The sequence below is a fragment of the Peromyscus maniculatus genome, chromosome 1 (assembly GCF_049852395.1).
Source record: "Peromyscus maniculatus bairdii isolate BWxNUB_F1_BW_parent chromosome 1, HU_Pman_BW_mat_3.1, whole genome shotgun sequence".
Classification (NCBI taxonomy): Eukaryota; Metazoa; Chordata; class Mammalia; order Rodentia; family Cricetidae; genus Peromyscus; species Peromyscus maniculatus.
Window position 1 is genome coordinate 149,557,414 of NC_134852.1, and position 19,632 is coordinate 149,577,045.

Sequence of the window (19,632 nt, forward strand, 5' to 3'; positions counted from 1 at the left end):
CAGTTTAGGGAAGGGCACAGAAATTTCAGGTCCTCGCACCCAGGGCTACCTTCAGGTTGCAGTGAGGTGTTTGGCTCCAGTATGGCCTAGTTCAGTGGAGACATCCCACCACCTAGGACTGTATTGTGGTTTCCTTGTAAGGAGTCCTGGTGAGGTCACTTGTCCTGCCACTGATAAAGCATAGCCTGGAGCTTACCAGGGAACATGGAAGAAGCTGTGGCTGAGCATAGTGGACAGGGAATGTATGGAGGCAGGGATGGGAGCTCTGGACACATCACATGTGGAGGCCCAGCACATGCCCCAGGGTGGTAGAGGCTAGCTCTCTTTCCACCTACAATAAAAGAGAAATTCCATCTAGCCAATGAGTGTTTTCTCCTGTGCACATATTCCTCGTCATGAGTGCCCACCTCATCTGGCTCAGTGTAGACGAATTTCTAAACAGTCTTAGTAAATAAGAAACACAGAGCCAAATACACAGCCAAAGAGATCAGAGCAATAGCCACGACTAACTTTCGCTTACCACCAGTGGCAGCTTCCCCAGAGAGAGCTTCCTCCTGTCTGACTTGTCTTTGTATTGCCTTTCTGTTCTGCCTTCTCATTGGCTTTAAAACCCAACCACATGATTTCCTCATCACTGCCTGTCTATACAGACCTCCAGGTCTCTATGGTTGGTACTGGGATTAAAGGTTCATATCACCACACTTGGCTGTGTCCTTGACCACACAGAGACTCTGCCTGCCATGTGATCAGATTAAGGGCGTGGGCTACCACTGCCTGACTCGCTTTGAGCTCTGATCTCCAGGCAACTTTATTAACATACAAATAAAATCACATTTCAGCACAAATAAAGTATCACCATAGGCTCAGCACCTGTATGTTGGCCTTGTGTCCATCTCTCCCACACGTCTTTCCACTCTGGGAGGCCCTGCAGGCTGGGCTCTCTAAGATGAGCCTCTCTTCCTCAACAAGGGTGTCTATGATTCAGTAAGACTGGCACGCACTGTGGAGAGCGAACTGACTCTTGTGAATCACTCAGCAAGATGGTCTTCCCTCTTCCTAAGGCTATGGGTGTGTCCCCTTGTGGGGCTGTGCAGGAGAATTCCAGGAGACAATCTTTTTCTGAAAAGCATGAGATTATGAGACCTGTCTGTTCAGCAGGGTGGTAGGAGACGTTTACTCATATTTCACATCACACTAGGGTGCATTTCTTACAAGCATGCCTTATATAAGTCCCTGGTCTTCAGTGTGGGCCGGGCCTCCTGTGCAGGGCAGTATGTGGTCTCTAGTGTCTGTCACAGAGGCTTGTTCTAGAAGGCAGCAAGCAGTAGGCTGCCTGGCTCAGTGCTACAGGAAATGCCAATATGAGCCACACGGGGGCGCTCCAACCAAGCAAACGCTGCATGACAGCAAGGGTTTAGGCTGCAGAGGCTCGGGCCCTGCTGCGTGCCTTTTGTACCCAACCCCACTCTGCCACTGTGGAGTTTTCCCACTCGCTTGGCAGGAACAATCCCAATCTCAGATCATCCCGTGCCCGGCCTTAAAGGTTACCAGAAGCTGGGTGAAGGACAGTAGACACAGGTCCGCTCCATGCTGGCTTCCGGTGGAAACAGTCCTAAATTCCTGGAGGGGCCCCTAGGTGGCAGAGTGTGCCTGTCCCATCGGTTGCAACCATTCCTATGCTTGTGGGCAAGTGGGCCTCTAGGTTTGCAGTTACTGCACCTGAAGTCTGAACAGTTCCCACATGACAGATACAGTAGAATTTCTATTGCTGTGACAAACAATGTGACTAAAAGCAACTTGGGAGGAAAGGGTTTATTTCATGTAGTCTCTCATCCAGGGAAGTCAGGGCAGGAACTCAAGCAGGGCAGGAACCTGGAGGCAGGAACGGACGCAGAGGCCATGGAAGAGTTAATTAGCTCAATCCTCCTGGCTTGCTAAACTTTTCTGTGTTTTCCCTTCCTTCCTTCCTTCCTTCCTTCCTTCCTTCCTTCCTTCCTTCCTTCCTTCCTTCCTTCCTCCCTCCCTCCCTCCCTCCCTCCCCCTCCTCTTTTTCCTTTTTTTTATGTGCATGAATGTTTTGCATATATTATATATATATATATATATATATATATATATATATATATATAAATGCACAAAGTGCAAATTGATGCTCTCAGGGCCAGAAGACGGTGCTGCATCCCTAGAACTGCAGTAATGGATAGTTGTAAACCACCGTGTGGGTGCTGAGATCTGGGGTACTCTGGAAGAGCAGCCAGTGCTCTTGACCACTGAGCCATCTCTCCAGCCCCCAGCCTACTTTCTTATATGTCCCAGGACCACCTGCCTAAGGGTGGCGCCATCCACAATGATCTGGGCCCTCCCACATCAATCATTGATTGAGAAAATGTCCCACAGGCTGGCTTACAGGCCAATCCGATGCAGGCATTTTCTCCATTGTGGTTCCCTCTGCTCAAATAACTCTAGCTTATGTCAAGCTGACAACAAACAGAACCAGGACGGAAGGAAAGCAGGGCCATGGGAGGAGTTCTGGGGCCATAGGCAGGGCCGGCTCCCTCAGAGATGCTTCTCCCCATCTGGACAGTAATAGACACAGGTGGTGTATTAACTATGTTTGTATTGCTGTAACCAAAATAACCTGATGGAACAGCTTCCAGGTTCCAGAGGTCTCAGTCCGCTGTGGCTGGATCTAGGGTTTCTGGGACTGTGAGGAGGCATAGGTAGATCCTGTTGGCGGAGCTGCTCATCTCAGATCAGACAAGACGCAGTAAGGAAGGGGGACAGGAGGGGAATAGGGACAAGACGTTTCCGAGAGCCCATTCCCTATGACCTACTTCCTCCAGTTAAGACTGACCTCCTGAAGATTCTAGACCCTCTCAAGACAGTGCCACCATCCAGGTGTGATGGCATAGACCCGTAATTCCAGCACTTGGAAGGCTGAGGCAGGAGAATCATGAGTTTCAGCTTAGATTGGGCTACACAGTGAGACTGTATTTCAAAACAAACCACCACCACCAACAAAACGAAAAAATAAAAACAAAAAGAATGCTACTAGCTAGTGACCAAGCATGACTGACAACATGAATCTGTGGGGATATTTTGTGTTCACACTATAGCTATCGGTACCCCCTTCCCCCAAAAGCATTTTGTGAGTCTGGGCTCAACTCAGACCATCTCCTGCTCCCTGGAGACTAAAGTCAGGGTGGTCAAGGTGGAGGGAAGGAGATTGAGACGTTGTGACTACACTTAGCTGGGGTGCCAGCAATGTTACCAAGCAGCCTAGGAGCCAGAACCCGAGAGTCTCTGAAGCTGGCTGGATTACCTGCCTATTATGCAGCAAAAGGAAGCAGGGATCTTGGAGAAGGGACCGATTCCAAGCGTGGTGCAGGGACAAGCAAACATCTCCTCATTCTCCCGCATCAGAGAGAGCGCCTGCTCAGACACAGCTGGTAAGGAAAGGTGCATGAAACTGTAGTGCAACACTCTAATGCCTGCAGAAGTGCTAGCTCTGGGGGTTCAACAAGGGACAGTCACCCCAGGCCCGCACCTCCAGTGAGACAGAAACAAGCAGAGAGCCAGAAACCTGCCCAGCAGCTCCCGGAGCCGGCTGCATGGACCAGCGTGGGCAGAGGAGAAGAGCCCTGACTCCTGAGGCTCCAAGTGAGGAGGCCCGGAGCTGGCTGTGGGTGTGTCCACCATGACAGCCCCTTACTCTACCTGAGGCTGCAATACTAGGGTCCTCATCTATGGTGGTCAGTCCAGCCTATTTGTGAGGATTCTGTGCCATAATCGCAGCTCCTGGCACAGGACTCCCACCCATGGGCCAGGAAAGCCTGAGACCCCTCTTGCCTGAGGACTACAAAGCCAAGGTTCTGTGTCTGTTTCTGTCCCAGATGCAGCTCTGGGGACTGCTGGTTGATATATGTTTGGCACGGTAAATGCAGTGATGGAACTTCACCTGCTTTCTGACTAAGCATCACCATTCACTCTGATGAGCCTTCAAAGAGCCCTTATTTTAAGATGATTTTTAGATATAAAACTGCAAAAATAGCTGGGCAGTGGTGGCACACACCTTTAATCCCAGTGCTGGGGAGGCAGAGCCAGGCGGATCTCTGTGAGTTCAAGGCCAGCCTGGGCTACCAAGTGAGTTCCAGGAAAGGCACAAAGCCACACAGAGAAACCCTGTCTTGAAAAAAAAATTGCAAAAATAGCTGTAGAGAAGTTTTGTTGCTTTAATTTTTAAATTACGTGTGTGCATGCATGCACACATATTCATGCATGCTCTTCATGCCATGGCACTTCATGATATGGAGGCCACAGGTCAACTTGCAAGCTACAGCTCTCTCCTATCATGTGGGTATGAGGTAGGGAGTGAACTCAGGCCATCAGCCTTGGGAACAAGTGTCTTCACCTGCTGAGTCATCTCACCCACTCTGTTTCGTTCTTTCTATGCAGTTCAGACTGGTCTGGAACTCACTATCCTTTTGCCTCTGCCTTCCGAGTGCTGGGATAACGGGTGTTTGTTATGACATCTGGCTGGGGGAGTCCTCATGTGCCCTTTGCCTAGCTTCTCCTGGTGTTAATAGCATGCATGATAATCTTAAGGCATGTTCCAAACAACCAGTCCACAGACTGACTCAAGCTTTGACAGTTTTCCTCTGGCAAAAGATGTTCTGTTCCTGGATCCCAGGCTGCATCAGTCATCATATCTCTCCACTCAAAGGTATCAGTTCTCAGTGTTTCCTTGTCATGTCTGACATGACATGCTGATATTAACATGTGGGCTATTTTGTAGTGTCCCTAAGTATGATCTACCTTGTGCTTTCTCATGGCCAGCTTGAGGTAAGCATACTGCACCTTGAGAACCCTCATGTACCAAACAGAGGTGCCAGGGGGCAGCATGTTGAATCGCGTGTCTTAGTTTTGATGCTCACTAAGGTGGGATCCCTGGGTGAGATTTGCACACAGTGAGCAGAGGGCAGTGGCACAGTACAAACATGCTTTTTCTCCCCAAGCTCTTGGTCACCTCCAGTGAGTTTTCCCGTGTTCTTGTTCGTTGTGTCTATTCTTTCTGCAGGTTTCAGGCCAATCACATCACTTATTTTCTAGAACCTCGAGTATTCTTTCAGGTTGACATTTGTCCTGGTTCCATGTCCCTTCTTACTTACACACTTTCTGTTACCATGAGGTACTCCAGGCTCATCTTACATTGTCCCTGTGCTAGGCCTGAGGTCCACCCCTTCTCCAAGGAGTGCTGGGCCCCTGTTGGAGAATATGGTTAAGAAATCAAGAGCTCTAGGTCTGGGTGTCCTTGCTGCTGGGTGGCTTTATTCTCCAGTTTCTCTTGGGCAGGGCATGTGTGTTTGTCACTGTTCTGTGGCTGTGAAGAGACACTAGGACCAAGGCAACTCTTTAAAAAGAAAGCATTTAACTAGAGGCTTGCTTACAGTTTCAGAGGGTTAGTCCATTTTCATCATGGCAGGGAGCATATCTGTGTGTTAAACTATGGAGACTTACCCATCTACTATCTATCTATCTGTTGTCTATCATCTGTTTATATATCATCTATCCATCAGCTACTTATCTGTCACTTTAATTTTCACCCATCTTTATATCCCCCCATTGTTATCTATCTACTTCTACCTCTCCATCTATCATCTCTCAGTTGCTATTATAACACCATGAGTTCAGAACTACACCCCCAGATTCAGACCAGTGATGCCAGATTGGCTCTCACCTTATTCTTTTCCGGTCTCCCATCTCTTGCTTTGACAGTGGTGGGGCACGTGGCTCTTCCTCCACAGTGCCCTTGTTTATTATTCAGTTCTGGTGTATCTAAAGTCATCTCAGAACCACTAAGACACAACTTCACTACTGGGAATGCAACACATGTATAGTTCTGGTTGTCCTTGGTCTTACCGTGCCTAGACAAAATGTTTTTCTCCAAAATAATTAGCTTAGTCAGAGTTACTATTGCTGTGATGAAACGCCATGACCAAAGCAACCTGGGGAGGAAAAGCATGTATTTGGCTTCCACTTTCATATCACATTTATTACCACAGAACATCAGGTTAGGAACTCAAGCAGGGCAGAAACCTGGAAGCAAGAGCTGATGCAGAGGCCATGGAGGGGTGCTGCTTACTGACCTGCTCCTCATGGCTTGCTCAGCCTGCTTTCGCATGGAACCCAGGACCACCAGGCCAGGGATGGCACCACCCACCGTGGGCTGGGCGCTCCCCCAAGGATCACTAAACAGATGCCCTCCAGGCTTGCTACAGTCTTATAAAGGCATTTCCTCACCTGAGGCTCCCTCTCTGATGACACTAGCTTGTGCCAAGTTGACGTAAGACCAGCCAGCACATTAACTTAGGGAGTCCTTCTGTCTTGTGCCTTTCCAGGACAGTTATGCTGTGTCCCTAACAACTGAGGTCCCATGTCACAGCCTGTGTTCTCTTTATCCCACATTCTGATTTTCTTTTAATTTCACGTGTAATAGTATTTACTGTTTATGATGTGTAGCGTTCTCTGGGTTTTGACACATGCATGACACATTGTCTATCACCATCTTGACAAACAGACTCCTCCTTAACCCTTTGTATTGAGCCCATCCAGGTAGGCCCAGGCTTGAGATGGCCCAGTGTTACCATCTCAAGCCATAGAAATGGAATCATACAATCTCCAGCATTGGAACCGGCTCTCCTCTGCATTGTTTGGTGGATGACCAGCGCATCCCTTTTTATGTCGGAGCATCAGGGCTGCTTCCAGTCTGGGGCAGTTATGAGCAGAGCTGCCGTAGTGCTATGTACAGGTTTTCAGGAGTGGGATCCTTCCTTCTCCTTGGGTCAATACCTATGACGGGGCTTCTGTGTTGCCTGGACTGACATGTTTAATTTTATAGGAAACTGTCCGATGCTGCTGTGTACCACAGTTTGTGTTCCCATCGGCAATGCAGGAGAGCACGCTGTTACTCTGGGGGTGGGGGGGGCTTTGTCTGTGTTGAGTGTCTTTGTTTGTGTTTGTTTTTCAAGACAGGGTTTCTCTGTGTAACAGCCCTAGCTGCCCTGGAACTAGCTCTGTAGACTAGGCTGGCCTCGAACTCACAGAGATTCACCTTCCTCTGTCTCCCAAGTGCTGGGATGAAAGGCCTGTGCCACCACCACCACCTGGCTGGAGTGTCCTTTTGTGTTGACTTTTCCATCCATGTATTTTCTTTGGCAACATTTCTCTTATTATTAACACCCCTTTTTGAGATGGGTTGTTGTTATATTCTCCTAATATACTGTTTTAAGTTCTTTTTTCCATACAGTCTGGACACACTTGTTTATTGGACATATGTATAAAATTCAAAGGCATTTCCTCGTGTCTTTTTCCCCCACAAGTCTATATTGGGAGATGGCTCATTTGATAAAGTGCTTGCCATGCAAACAGGACTTGAGCTTGATTCCCAGAATTCGCATTTGAAAAAAAAGCCAATCATTGGTACACACTTGTAACCTTGGCACTGGGTGGGGGTGGGGGTGGGGGTGGGGTAGAGACAGCTGGATCCCTGCCTGCTCAGCCCAGCTCACTTGGCAAGTTTCAGGTCAATGACAGAAGTCATCCCAAAAATAGAAATGGATGGCGCCTGAGGAATAACTCTGGAGGTTGTCTTCCAATCTTCCTCACACACATGTGCGTACATGTACACACACACACCTGCACACACATGCATGCACACAAATAAGAAAGAGCTTTGCTATGAAGTCCAGACACTCATTGTGTAGCCCAGGCTAGCCTCAAACTCACAGCATTTCTCTTGCCTCAGCCTCCTGTGCTGGTATCACGGGTGTTAGCCACCCTGCCTACCCAGTCCTTTGTTTCTCTTGAGTCTCTTGAGAGCGTGTTATATAGAGCTTGTCATTTTGATGAGGTCTAATTTATCAGCTGGGACCAGGCAGACTGCTCAGCCTAAATGATCAACACCATCTGATCTAATGATCAGGGTAAAATGCTTAATGTGCAAACAGGAGTGAATGAAAAAAAGAAAGAAAAAAGAAAACACGACTGCTCCAGGAATGGCGGAGGAGACGGTCTATTGTAGATATACCATGGGAGAGCAGAGCTAGAGCCAGAGACAGGGACATCTAGGAGAATCCAGGGTGCTTGTGACCAGACTGAGCTGTGCCGTGTGGGGAGGGGGAGGGGAAGGTACAGGGGAGAGAGGGGAGCCTCGTGCAGCAGCCAGGAGGCCGGAATGTACAAAGAGACAAAAAGAGCAAGAAACCAAAATGGTTGGATTATATAGGGAAGAGCAGCCCAGCCCCTGGGCTGGAGAAGTTCAGAGTAGGGGGGGGCAGGGTATACCAGCCAGGAGGGTCCTGTAACAGGTAGGGACTGAGGGATGCTGGGACCCCCAGGCAGCCAGGTCTGCTTTGATGTGTTAAATAGGCACCTCAGCCTTTTGTTCCGGTTTGAAACCCAACAATGAAGACTGGAGTTCCCAGGCCCAACTCCCACATAAATTCTGGGTCGATGTGACAACCTGCGTATAACCTCTCAGATGGCAGTCAGAGGGACCCCCAGAGCAAGCTGATGAGCTAGACTGTCTGAATCAGGGAGCCCCAGGTTCAACTACAGACCCTTCCTCATATAAAGTAGATGGTGACGGAGGAAGAACCAGATGTCAACCTCTGGGCTCCACCTACATGTGTACACACATGTGCGCCCACACGCATATAAACATGCATGCGCACACATACATATACAGACAAAAACAAGTACCAACATTTTTATAGTGAACTTTTTGGTGTGGGGGCAAAGAAAACACTGACTTGTTCTAAGTCACAGATAGTTCCTTCAAAATGTCTGATTCCTTTTGTGTTGGAGGCACTGTGAAGGTAGTTCAATTTTCAGGGGTAGCCTTGTTCCCTGAACCCCTTATAGGGAGCTCCTCCCCTCCCTGATTAGCCCTCCTGCTTGGCTGGAATAAGCCCCCATTTGGTGGGACATCCCAGCTGGAGTGCCCCTACTCTGTGCCCATGCTGGGGTACAGACAGGATATGGCTGCTGGTGGTATCTTCCCTGATGGTCCCATTTGATCCTGGGGGCTGGGGCTGGATCTCCAGGGACCATATTCCTTCCAGCTCTGGGTCTGGAAGCTCACGGAGTGTGAGATTAACTGTCAGCAGCCTCAGATTTACAGCTCCTCATGAAGCCAGCGCCCGAATGCCAATGAGCAAGCCCTTCTGAGCACAGTCTCAGGCTGCTCCCAATGTGCTGGGGCCCAGGCCAGCCAGAAGGGATGGTGTTGATCTTCAATCCAGGGATAAACTCTTCTTCTCAGAATATACCTATAGTCCATGAGCATTGTGCAGACATAGAATAAAACAATTGTATATGTGTAATAGTCTCCATTTTAACCCAAGGAATGTATCTTCTTACTGACTTGGTCTACATCATTCAGAAATAAAAAGGTATAGTGGTTTAACAATGGTTCCCTAGGTGTGAACACTGAGTTTGAGGCTGGCCCCTCCTAGGGCAGTTGCTATATTTGAAAAGATTTCCTCTAACCTTTCCTAAGGAGCATCTAGTCCCTGCCTGGCTCGAAGGGGCAGGCTGTTGGGCTGCCCCACCCTGCTACTGGAGCCTGCCACACAGTAGCCACAGGATCTAATCAGTTCTTGCTGTTGGGTCCTTTCCTATTTGTGACCTCCGTGGGGCCATTACATACAACCAACACCCAGCTCTGACACATGGCCTAGTCGGGCTCTTCCCCCACAGAGCTTTTCAGGGGACGCTGGCGCTGCTAAAGATGGCTGTCACTGGTTCTCAGGTCTTTGTGAAGGACCCAGTGCAGGTGGGTTTTGCATGTCACATCATTGTGCTGAAATTCACCCAGAAACATCCCTAGACATGGGTGACTCCCTCCCTGCCGGATGTTACCTCTCATCAGTGGATCTGCATGCCGCTTACCTGTGAGTGGTCCTTCTGAGGTGTTCGTGTGTGTGTGTGTGTGTGTGTGTGTGTGTGTGTGTGTGTGTGTGTTGTTTCCGGGCACCCACTGAGGAGTAAGATGTTGTGTCAGGTGACGCCAATATCCAGCTCAAAGAAGTACTCCAGACCCCTTTCCAATTCGTCCCAGCTGCAATGCTTTTATTTGTGCTCTGCCTTTAAAAATCTTTGTTTTCCCTGGCAAAGATGTTTCTCAAATGTTCCTGGGTGTGTTGCACAAACTCCCAGACCCGACTGGAACAACCGCTGGGAAATTGAGGGTATCCCCTCCCCCTTACCGCTCCTTTGTCTAATTCACTCTTTTCCTCGGGAGCTTTCGCCTGGGGGACAGCTGCCGCCCGTCTATAACGTGACCATCTTGGTCTGCACAATAATGGATCCTTTCACAGCACGACTGTGAGGCCATTAATAAGAGACGTCATTGCTAGAGAGGTCAGTGTCAGAAACGGAAGCAGGACACCCCCACCGTCAGCTGAGAGCAGCTGCCAGCAGCCAAGACAGGAGAAGAGTCCAGGAACCAATAGGATGCAGGTGAAAAGCGCTCACACCTGCGTGTGCCTTGGAGGGATACAAGGGTAAGTGCTCATGTGTTTGATTATGTGTGTGCACCCACACCTAAGTGCCTGTGCATTTGGTCGTGTGTGTGCACACCCACCCACTGGGTTAGTTGTATCTAGTCAGGCAAAGGGAGGCTGAGCAATGTGCTCGGTCCGGAGTACAGGCAGAGCCTTGAGGAGCACTGGCCTTAGCCATGTCCACCATGAACAAAGGCCTGGAAGTGTCTGGCCTGGCCCAACCCCTGAAATTACTCCTTGCCTTTACCCAGGCCTGGCGTCTCACTTTTGACAGTTCTCTGAGAGCTGAGGTGGGGCCCCTGGGTAGGAACAGGCCAGTGCTTCCGTGTCTCCAGACTGAGCTGACAGGATTGGGGAGGGGACTGTGGTGCTGGGGGACTGTGTAGTTGTAACACTCTGCTGGAGCTGTGGCCCTGGGACTCTGGCTCCAAGCTTTAGGCAAGACCACTGTGTGCCCTGGTGTGGTAAAGTAAGCCTGGGGCACAGCACAGATCCCCCTTCCAGCCTGGTGTGAGGCCCAGAGGGGGGTTCTTCAGGTTCCAGTGGGACTGGGCTTCCAGCTCTGGCTCTGGGGGCTGCGCTCCCTGGACTTCACAGCAGCCCTTTGCTGCCTCCGTCTGCAGAGAGTCGGGAGTCTTCTCTCAGCAGAGAGGACTGGAGGACTCAGCAGCTGCTCCTAAGGCCTGAAGGATCACAAAGCAATGAGAAACAGCAGGCAGAAAGCATTGGTGGCCGCAGAGGTGCCGGGTCCCATACCACGTGCACACCTTTCTCACAAGCATGGGGGGGGGGGTGTCCAGAAGTCCTTGCGTACCCTCTTTCATGAGCCTCCGATTCTAAGCCTTCAGATCACAGTGTATTCTGTTGTGTTGGACGGAGCCTAGGGCATAGCACGATTCCCATAGTACAAATCCCTCTTCCTGCCTGGTGCTGGGCTCTTGTCTACCTCCAGCCTCTGCTTGCCTCCTCCTTACTGTGGTGCTGTGCCGGAGTGTAGCAACCCACCCGCTCTCTGTCCTATCCAGGGCCTCCCCTAGAGGGTGGGACAAAAGAGAGATCACTAGAGGTTTCCAATGGTGAGCTTTGGGTGGGAGCATTGGAAATGTGAGGCCTTCTGTGTGAGGTCCCAGGTTGTGGCCCAGCCTTCTCCATGAACCCAAGCCTTTCTTGCCTGCCGTCTGGGGAATGGGTGAGGTTGGGAGATTGAGCTCCTGGATTCCCACCTAAACAAAGTGTCTCTCAGAATCTTGAATTGGGTCTTCAAAGCATTGGGGTCCCAGAGGCAACCACAACTCTTTCCTGGAGCTCTGCCTTTGCCTAGCAGGAAGGGCAGCAGCGACCCCAAGCTGAGCATGGTCCTCTAGAGAAACAACCCACTGAACACACGCAGTCGTATGTATATACAGAACAGACTGATTACAGAGGTTGGCTCCTGTGACCCCAGAGGCCGAGACACACCTCCCCAGTCTGCAGCCTTCAAGCTGGAGCCCCAGGAGGAGGGGCTGAGAGGGCTGATCTCGGTTCCCAGTCCTGCAGTGGCAATTTAGATGCTTCAAAGGGAGAATGAGTTTCAAAGGGAGCTTGAGCCAGGGATCAAGCTGAGCCCTGCTCAGGAGAGTCAGGGAAGTGAGCTACAGAGCAGCGAGAGGCTGGGCCTGGGCAGGATCCGCAGCTGTGCCTGCCAGCTGGCAGATATCAAAGCAAGGAGACCTGAGACCACCCCCATCCCCCATTCCGTTTCAAAGGCGGGGCTCTTAGGGCCTTGGAGAAGCCTCTGAGTGGAGAGAGCCGAATACACAGTTGTCAGCACCTCTGGGAAGCCCCAGAGGGAGGACAGGTATTGCCAAGAAGTCAGTGTTCTTCTCAGGAGGCAGGTGAGGGGCTGGACTGACCTGAGGCTGCAGGAGCGGGAGGCTGAGGGGAGCTAGGGAACTGGGCCCGTGTGCTAGCCCAGAGGTTTAGATGGAGCCGTTGTGAGAAAGAGGGAGAAGACGCCCAATTGCTGTCTGATCACTTTGTCTGTTCCTTGATATCCCAAATTAGAGTGTTGGGAAGAAGGCTTTGGCTCCAAAATAGCCTCAGTATACCACTTGGTTCTGTCTGGCCTAAACATGTCTGGCTAATGTTGACTGGACAAGCAGGGCTTATCAGGAAGATTCTGCTTTCAGCCCGGCCTCTAGTGCCTTGTGGTGGGTTACTTTGGGAGCCCTGGAGCATAGTATTCAGGGGCAGCAGGGTCCCAGCCTTCCCAGTGGGCTCCCCAGATGGGAACTCTGTCTTTGCAGCCTGACTGAGGCTGTGGACCCCCAGCTTTTTCCAGTGTTACCATCTGCAGCAGTTGGTTTTGATCCAAGCTGCACTCTTGGGGACCCGGGAAGGTGTTCATCTCCTGTGCCAACAGCTCACTGTTTCCCAACAGCTGAGAGCCTGTGGAAGTTCTCAATGCAAACACAGGCGGTGGCGGCGGGGCCGCTCCCTGCCTCTGTTTTGACATAAATCAGCATGCTGTTTCCCCATCCATATGCCAGGGCCATTTCTTGCACTCCCCATGGGTGTTGCTTCTGCAGCTCCAACAGCCTGGGTCCTCCTGCCTGCTGGCTGAGCTCCCCACTGCAAGCGCAGGGGCGGGATCAGGGACAACCCTGTTGTTACCACCCTACCCTCAGCCCCACCCCACTCTACCCATTTTGGTTCCACAAGCTGAGCCCCTGGATGTGTTTACCAACTCACGGGTATCCCCAGCCTCACTGCCAACCCATTACAGCCACGTTTACACAGCACTTCCGCTGGGGTGAGTCCACCTGAGATGCGTAGCCCCAGGCTTTGCGGAGGTTTGCTTGGTTGGGCCCCCAACCCCAGTCCACTAAGTTCCAGACCTGGGAGGGAAGGCAGGGCCTGCTGTAGCCGGATCCTGTGTGTGGTCCGAGCAGGTAGAGTCTTGTTTCAGAAGTTGTATTCCCAACGCCAGGTTGTGGGCAGGAGAGTAGCTTCCGGCTTCCTGACTACAGGGGCACTTGTGAGTGAGGAGTTGGGGGTCTGAGCTAGCACTGAGCCAGCAGTTACATGGAACACTGGGGAGCCCCATGGGCCACAGATACCGAGGCCAGACACACAAGAGGGTTTTACTCTTGCTAACCCTGTGCCCCGAATGGCTCCAACCCGAGCTGAAGCTGAGCTAGTGTCCAGAAAGGGAATAGATGAGTGGAGAATGGCATATTTTCACAGGCTTGGACTTGGGGAGTGGGGCAGAAGGGATTTGGGAGAACTAGAACCCTGGGACCAAAACGATGTCTCTGTGTATATGTGTGTGTGCCCAGTGTGCATGTTATATGGATGTGTAGGTGCATGTATTGTGTGTGGTGCAGTCACGGGTGAGGACAGAAATTCAACCATTCTAGAAACGGTGCGTGTGTGTGTGTGTGTGTGTGTGTGTGTGTGTGTGTGTGTGTGTATGGATGCACACTGTGTGTCTGTATATGTATGTGAATTGCTGTATGCATGTATATGTTGTATACAGAGGTGCACAGATGTACGAGTATGTTCAGTGTGCCTATGTCATATGGCACCATCATGGATGAGGACAGAAAGCCACTCATTCTGGAAACTGTGTGTGTGCATGAGTGTGTGTGTGTGTGTGTGTGTGTGTGTGTGTGTGTTAGCACTCATGCACCTGCACATGCAGTCACAGATGAAGGCAGAAAGCCATCCACCTGAAAACAGCAGCAATGAATGGAGTGTGTGAGCAAAGCAAGGCAGCTGCTCACTCAGAAAGCGAGAGGGAATGACCCCAGGCGGCTGAAGGGCCTTTCTCCCTCTGACTTTGGGAGTGGCTATTTAGAATTCTGCATTATTTTCAATGGATTTTTATTTCTTCTTGTTCATGTGTAGTCCATACTCTGGACAGTCGATCACATAATTCATAGAGTCAGTACATGGGGTGGGAGGATTGATGGGCATGTGGTAAGAGCCTTGGGTGGGAGAGTTGGAGAATAGATCCTCAAGGCCTCAGGCCTCATCAGCCTCAAGCGTCACCATGGGAATCCTCTCTTGGAGCTTTGACTTTGTACCTGCAAAATACAAGGTCTAGAATGGAAAGAGTCCCTCCCCCATTTTAATGTTCTAAAAATAGATGGTTCTGTAACAACTTATTCAGAAGTGAATCAGGTTAAAGGCAGAGAGCATGTTGTGACAGCATCGATTCCAACAATAATTTGTGCAGACGTTAGCAAATGTATAATGTGACCGTTTATTTTAATTCTTTAAAACTTTTAAATCTTTATTATTTAAATTTTTTTGTGTGTGAGTTGTTCTGCCTGCTTGTGTATCTGTGAAGAACAATCATGCAGCGGAGGCCAGAAGAGAGGACTGGATCCCATGGAGCTGGAGTTACATTAGCTGCCATGAGGTTCTAGGAATCAAATCCTGGTCCTCTAGAAGAGCAACGAGTGCTTTTTAACCACTGAGCCCTTTCTCCAGCCCCTATTTTTCTTTTATTCTATGTGAGGTAATATCCTCTTAGGTTAGCGTTAGCATCTGTGGTCCTGAGTCTTCCTGCATACCCTATAGCAGGGGCTGATCTACTTGAAAGAAACCTCAGCGGCTCTTTTGGTGGTTAGAAACATTAAAAATTGGAAGGTAATAAGGGAAAGTCAGAAAGAAGCTGACAGAGGCACCTTTGTTAAGCTCAGAGAAGAGAAGGATATTGAGAGGAAATTGGCAGCCTCCAGGGACCGCTGGGGGAAGGTTCTGATGAATTCTCCACTGAGGAATACAGACTAATTCCACTCTGCGTGTGAATGTGCAGGATCCTGGGAGGGTGTCTGCTCAGCCGGAGGCTCCAGAGGGGCCATTAGTGGGGGCTCCACAAAGCCAGCACCATCGTGATGGAGCACCTGCTGCCTGCATGAAGAGCACTCTGCCTGTAACCCTCACTCTCGGCGCTTCTCTTGACCCTGATCTTCGAGCGCGGCCCCACATTGTGAACACTCGTGCGCATGTCTCAAGTACGTTACACTAAAGCCCTCGTTTCTACTCTTTTTTTCAGAGAGAAAACAGTGCATCCATGAGGACGGTTCAAGTGAGATTTCCATTATGCTGGCTGGTCCATCCACAGCCCAGGAAAGTCTTCCCTTGTGTGGACCAGACTGCATCCCTGGTTGGAGGTGGCTCTTCTGTCTCATCACATCCTTGCTAGTCTAAGGTTGTCACCCTCTGTACTGAAGTTAGGAGGGTGTGTGTGTGTGTGTGTGTGTGTGTACATGTGTGTTCATGTGTGTGCTTGCTCAGTGAGAGGTCAGGGAAGGGATTAGAGCCCTTTCAAAGCACTGGGTAGTGAGATATGCAGGCAGGTGTGACTGTTACACTCAGCATTGTATATTACAAAGCCCAGTAGCCAGGGGGAGGAATGAGAAGGTTGTCTGAAAGTATTAAGTTCATTGTATATTTGTGTCAGGAGAAATGTTCCGGTGTGGTGCAGATGACCGAGTGGTTATAAACCCCTTGGTCAAAATCAGAGGAAAGCTTACAGGATTGGACACATGGGCCTTTTCTTCAGTGGCTGCAGGATTTCTGCCGGGAAATGCACTAAGTGCACTTGGTCCTTCCTTTTGCCATTCATGCCATGGTTCCTGATGTGCATGGTAAGGTTCTAGCCTCGTCATGGCTTCCCTAGCTGAGCCTGACATTGGGTTTGGCCTTTGAGTCTGAAATCCTCAGCCCCGAGTGCATGCTGTTGTTTGATTTAAGTGACCGCCTTCTCTTGGTCCATTTGCTGTATACTCAGTCCTGAATGGCAACAACAGCCTGTATTAGCAGTGCTGTCCGATCTGTAGGTGAGGTAAACTGTTGGGTTAGAGACTGAGGGTGCAATACAGGCATCTAGAAACAATTGTCTCAGTTCCATGCAGCTCCCTGCCCAGCTGAGCTCCTGGCCCAGCTCCAAGTGAACTCGCAAGAGAACAGTAGCTGATTGGGAACAAAAAAGTTGCACTGGAAACTTGCCCCACCTCACATCCCTCTGGTTTAGTTGGATCATGGCTTTGCATGTTGTGTGTGTGTCTGGAATAACTTCATAATACCCCTGACACTCTAAATCACAGGTCCGGGAACTTTGGTTTTGTTTGTTTGTTTGTTTTTGTTTTAAAGAAGGACTATACAAGACAGAGAAGCATGTAAATAGGTACCAATGATCATGAAGTCATTATTGTTTATGTGTAAAGTATATGTACATAGAAAGGAAAATGACTCAATGAATGTTAGATAATAGCCCACAAACCAAACTGCATCTCCACCTGGCTGTATTCCTGAAAGCACATGTTGAGCCGGGAGGCTGTACTCTCTTTAGATCTCATTGTTTTTATCCATGTGTCATATGCATCTTCTTGTCACATGATCCCAAAGTCAGATCTGAACTTTGGGGAGGGGTGGGCGGTGTACATGTGAGCCTTTGTTACCGATTCTTGCTGCCAGTGAGCACCTGAAGAGCTCAAGCATTTCAAAAGTAAGGTGCATTTTCTAAATCCCAGACTGAACCTTTGACCCCACGTGCTGGGTTAGAGGGGCTTCCCTCCCACATCTGAGATCTTGCTGCTAGCTCCTAAAACAGGACATCCGTGTGCCATGGCACTGCCCCGGTGAAGCAAGAAGGGGGACCCTGACATGTCCCCCAGGGACTCAAACCGTGTCACTGAGGTGTGGGCCTCAACTTCATGTTGCGTTAGGTTGTCAGCCCACCAGCTCTGTGTGCACGGCACAGAACGGCATAAGCATTTTTGTTTGTCTAAACTAGAAATCCACGTAAACCGCAGAGTCCTTTGTGAACAGCCACATGGTGTCTACTTTGTTTCTATGGTCTAGCGTTCTGTTGCAGAAGGCCTATGGCTGTGACTTAAGTCTCTGCCCTCGCAGACTCTGTAGCCTTCAGGAAACCTGAGTGCCTTACATGGCTTGGAAACACCAACTGGGAGTCGGGAGGGAGGGTGGAGAGCAGCCTCAAGGCACTGACAGTTGATCAGCTCTTGCCATCGCTCCGTCATTGAACCCTTGAGGTGGGTTGTGTGTTATAACACAGTGATGGATTTAAGTTTAGGCTCAGGAAAATCCTATTGTGAATATATGTATCAAAGCATATATTTATTGTATCTTTTCTAAAAAGCTTTATTGTAAACTTATGCAAAGAGGAGCAGAACTTGGTTTCCTGTGGCAAAGTGCCAGGCAGTATTTGTGTTCAATGAAACAGTCCTTAACACCCCCCTCTAAACACGTGACCTTTCCGTTCAGTGCTAAACAGTATTCCCAGGCTTAAACTAGGTTTGTATGGTGGTCAATTACAAATTTTACACATATTTTTGTATTGTGGTTCCTATAATATATACCAGAGACTTTTTACTTATTTGTAAATTATTGTACAGTTTTAATAAAACTTGTTTTAAATCCTAGCTCAAGGTGTCTCCATGAGTATTATTAAAGTGTGAATTTATTGTCTATGTTAGCCTTTTCTGTCTCCACCATCTGGCCAGCAGTGCCTCTTTCCATGCCAGAAAGGGAATTTGGACCTTGTACCCACTGGGGAGGGAAGCACACACCTTACCTGCAGCCTCATCCAGAGATCTCTAAAGCCCTTGGAAGGACAGCCTTTTAGTCAGAAGAATCTGGCAGCCATTAGCTGAGAGTGACTACCAAGAAGGCCTCTTCCAGTGGCTTTACCCAGTACTCTAGCATGGAGAGGAATTCAAGTAGCTAAGGAAAGGAAAAGGATTTTGGCATCTTAATAGGACAGTTGGCTACATCTATCCTAGAGGCTCTCACACCGCTGAGGAGTGGAGATTTACAGGTGCACTTGAGGGAATGGGAGTCCAGGGCAGGTGGGAAGGAAGATGATGGCCTTGGCTGGCCCATGGTCCCCCAGATTATCACAGCAGTTTATTGTCCCAGCATGGGTTCTAAAGGAGTTGACTGAGTGGACAATGTGAAGGTGGGGTCTTTTTGCTTAAAACCCATCACAGTAGACTCTACAATGACAACAATGATTGTCCTGTGACCTTCTGAGGCTGGGGGTGTGTCTGAGAGCACCTCTGCCTTGTCTCATCCCAAACCCTTGACTTTGGCTTTAGACTAGGCTGTCCTTGCAAATCCTTAGACCTCTCCTTGTATCATGGCCCAGCATGGACGCGCCCACAGCACCTGGAATAGAACAGACACCAGCTTCATGTCTTTCACCATGCCTTCTGAGTGTGGGGCAGAAGTTGTGTCCTGAGGGCAAACCACCAGGGTCCTATAGGATTGTAGGTGCCTCTGGTCCTGGCCAATGCATTCAGCACCCTCTGCTCATGGACAGCATCAGCTCAGAAAGGCTTAATGTGGGCTCTGGGGAGACTACGGGGCTGTTGCATGTCGGGTTCTATGTGACCTGTGCACAGACCTCATGTTAGGGGCTGAGGCCACTTGGCCACAAATCTCCCACTCCCATCATGATGGCATTATGTGTCTGTGAAGCCTCCGGCTTGGCTCAAGCTCAGCGTTGTCTTCTGCTGCCTGGAGGACGCCTGGGAAAACAAGGCACTACCATGGATGGATGCATCACTTGTCAGCTGAAGAGGTCCTCAGGTTGGCAAGCCACACTGGGAACCACGTGACCCCTTGGAAGTAATCATGAAGAGCCAGGCAGAGTTGATCCAGACAATGAAACCTGTCCCTGGGCCACTCAGTTTGGCCCTAGCCTGTGGGGTCCAGCAGGTAGAAGAAGCAGGACCCAGGCTGTTGGCTGTATGTCCTACAGGCAGCAGGGACCAGGAACCAGCTATCGGTTCCACTGGATTTCTCTACCCTGAGTCTCCACCTCCGTCTTCCGTGGCAGTACCGGGTCCAGCCCTTTCATCTATCTATCTCTATCTTGGCTGTTTCTCTCTGCCCCTCCAACTTGTTCTCTCCCTCCTGCCCTAGGCTGATGTGGCCTGCCAAAGAACAGTCTGTTTAGGCACCACGGTCCCATGGTCACATCAGGCCAGGCTCTTGCACTCCAGCCTGAAGTCATTTCTTGAAGATGTCTGGATTTTGCCAGAGATACCAG

The 19,632-nt window shown here is 49.9% G+C and overlaps 1 protein-coding gene across 18 annotated transcripts in view; it reads left to right on the forward strand.

Annotated features, from left to right (window-relative positions):
- The window catches only part of Jakmip3 (Janus kinase and microtubule interacting protein 3), a 132,925-nt gene extending 114,924 nt beyond the window's left edge, over positions 1 to 18,001 (forward strand). For all 18 annotated transcript variants that reach the window (XM_016006111.3, XM_016006101.3, XM_016006112.3 and 15 more), the window contains one exon: positions 15,610 to 18,001. The gene's annotated coding sequence lies outside the window, so the exon portion shown is untranslated. The remainder of the gene's footprint in view (positions 1 to 15,609) is intronic.
- The last annotated feature ends 1,631 nt before the right edge of the window (positions 18,002 to 19,632 follow it).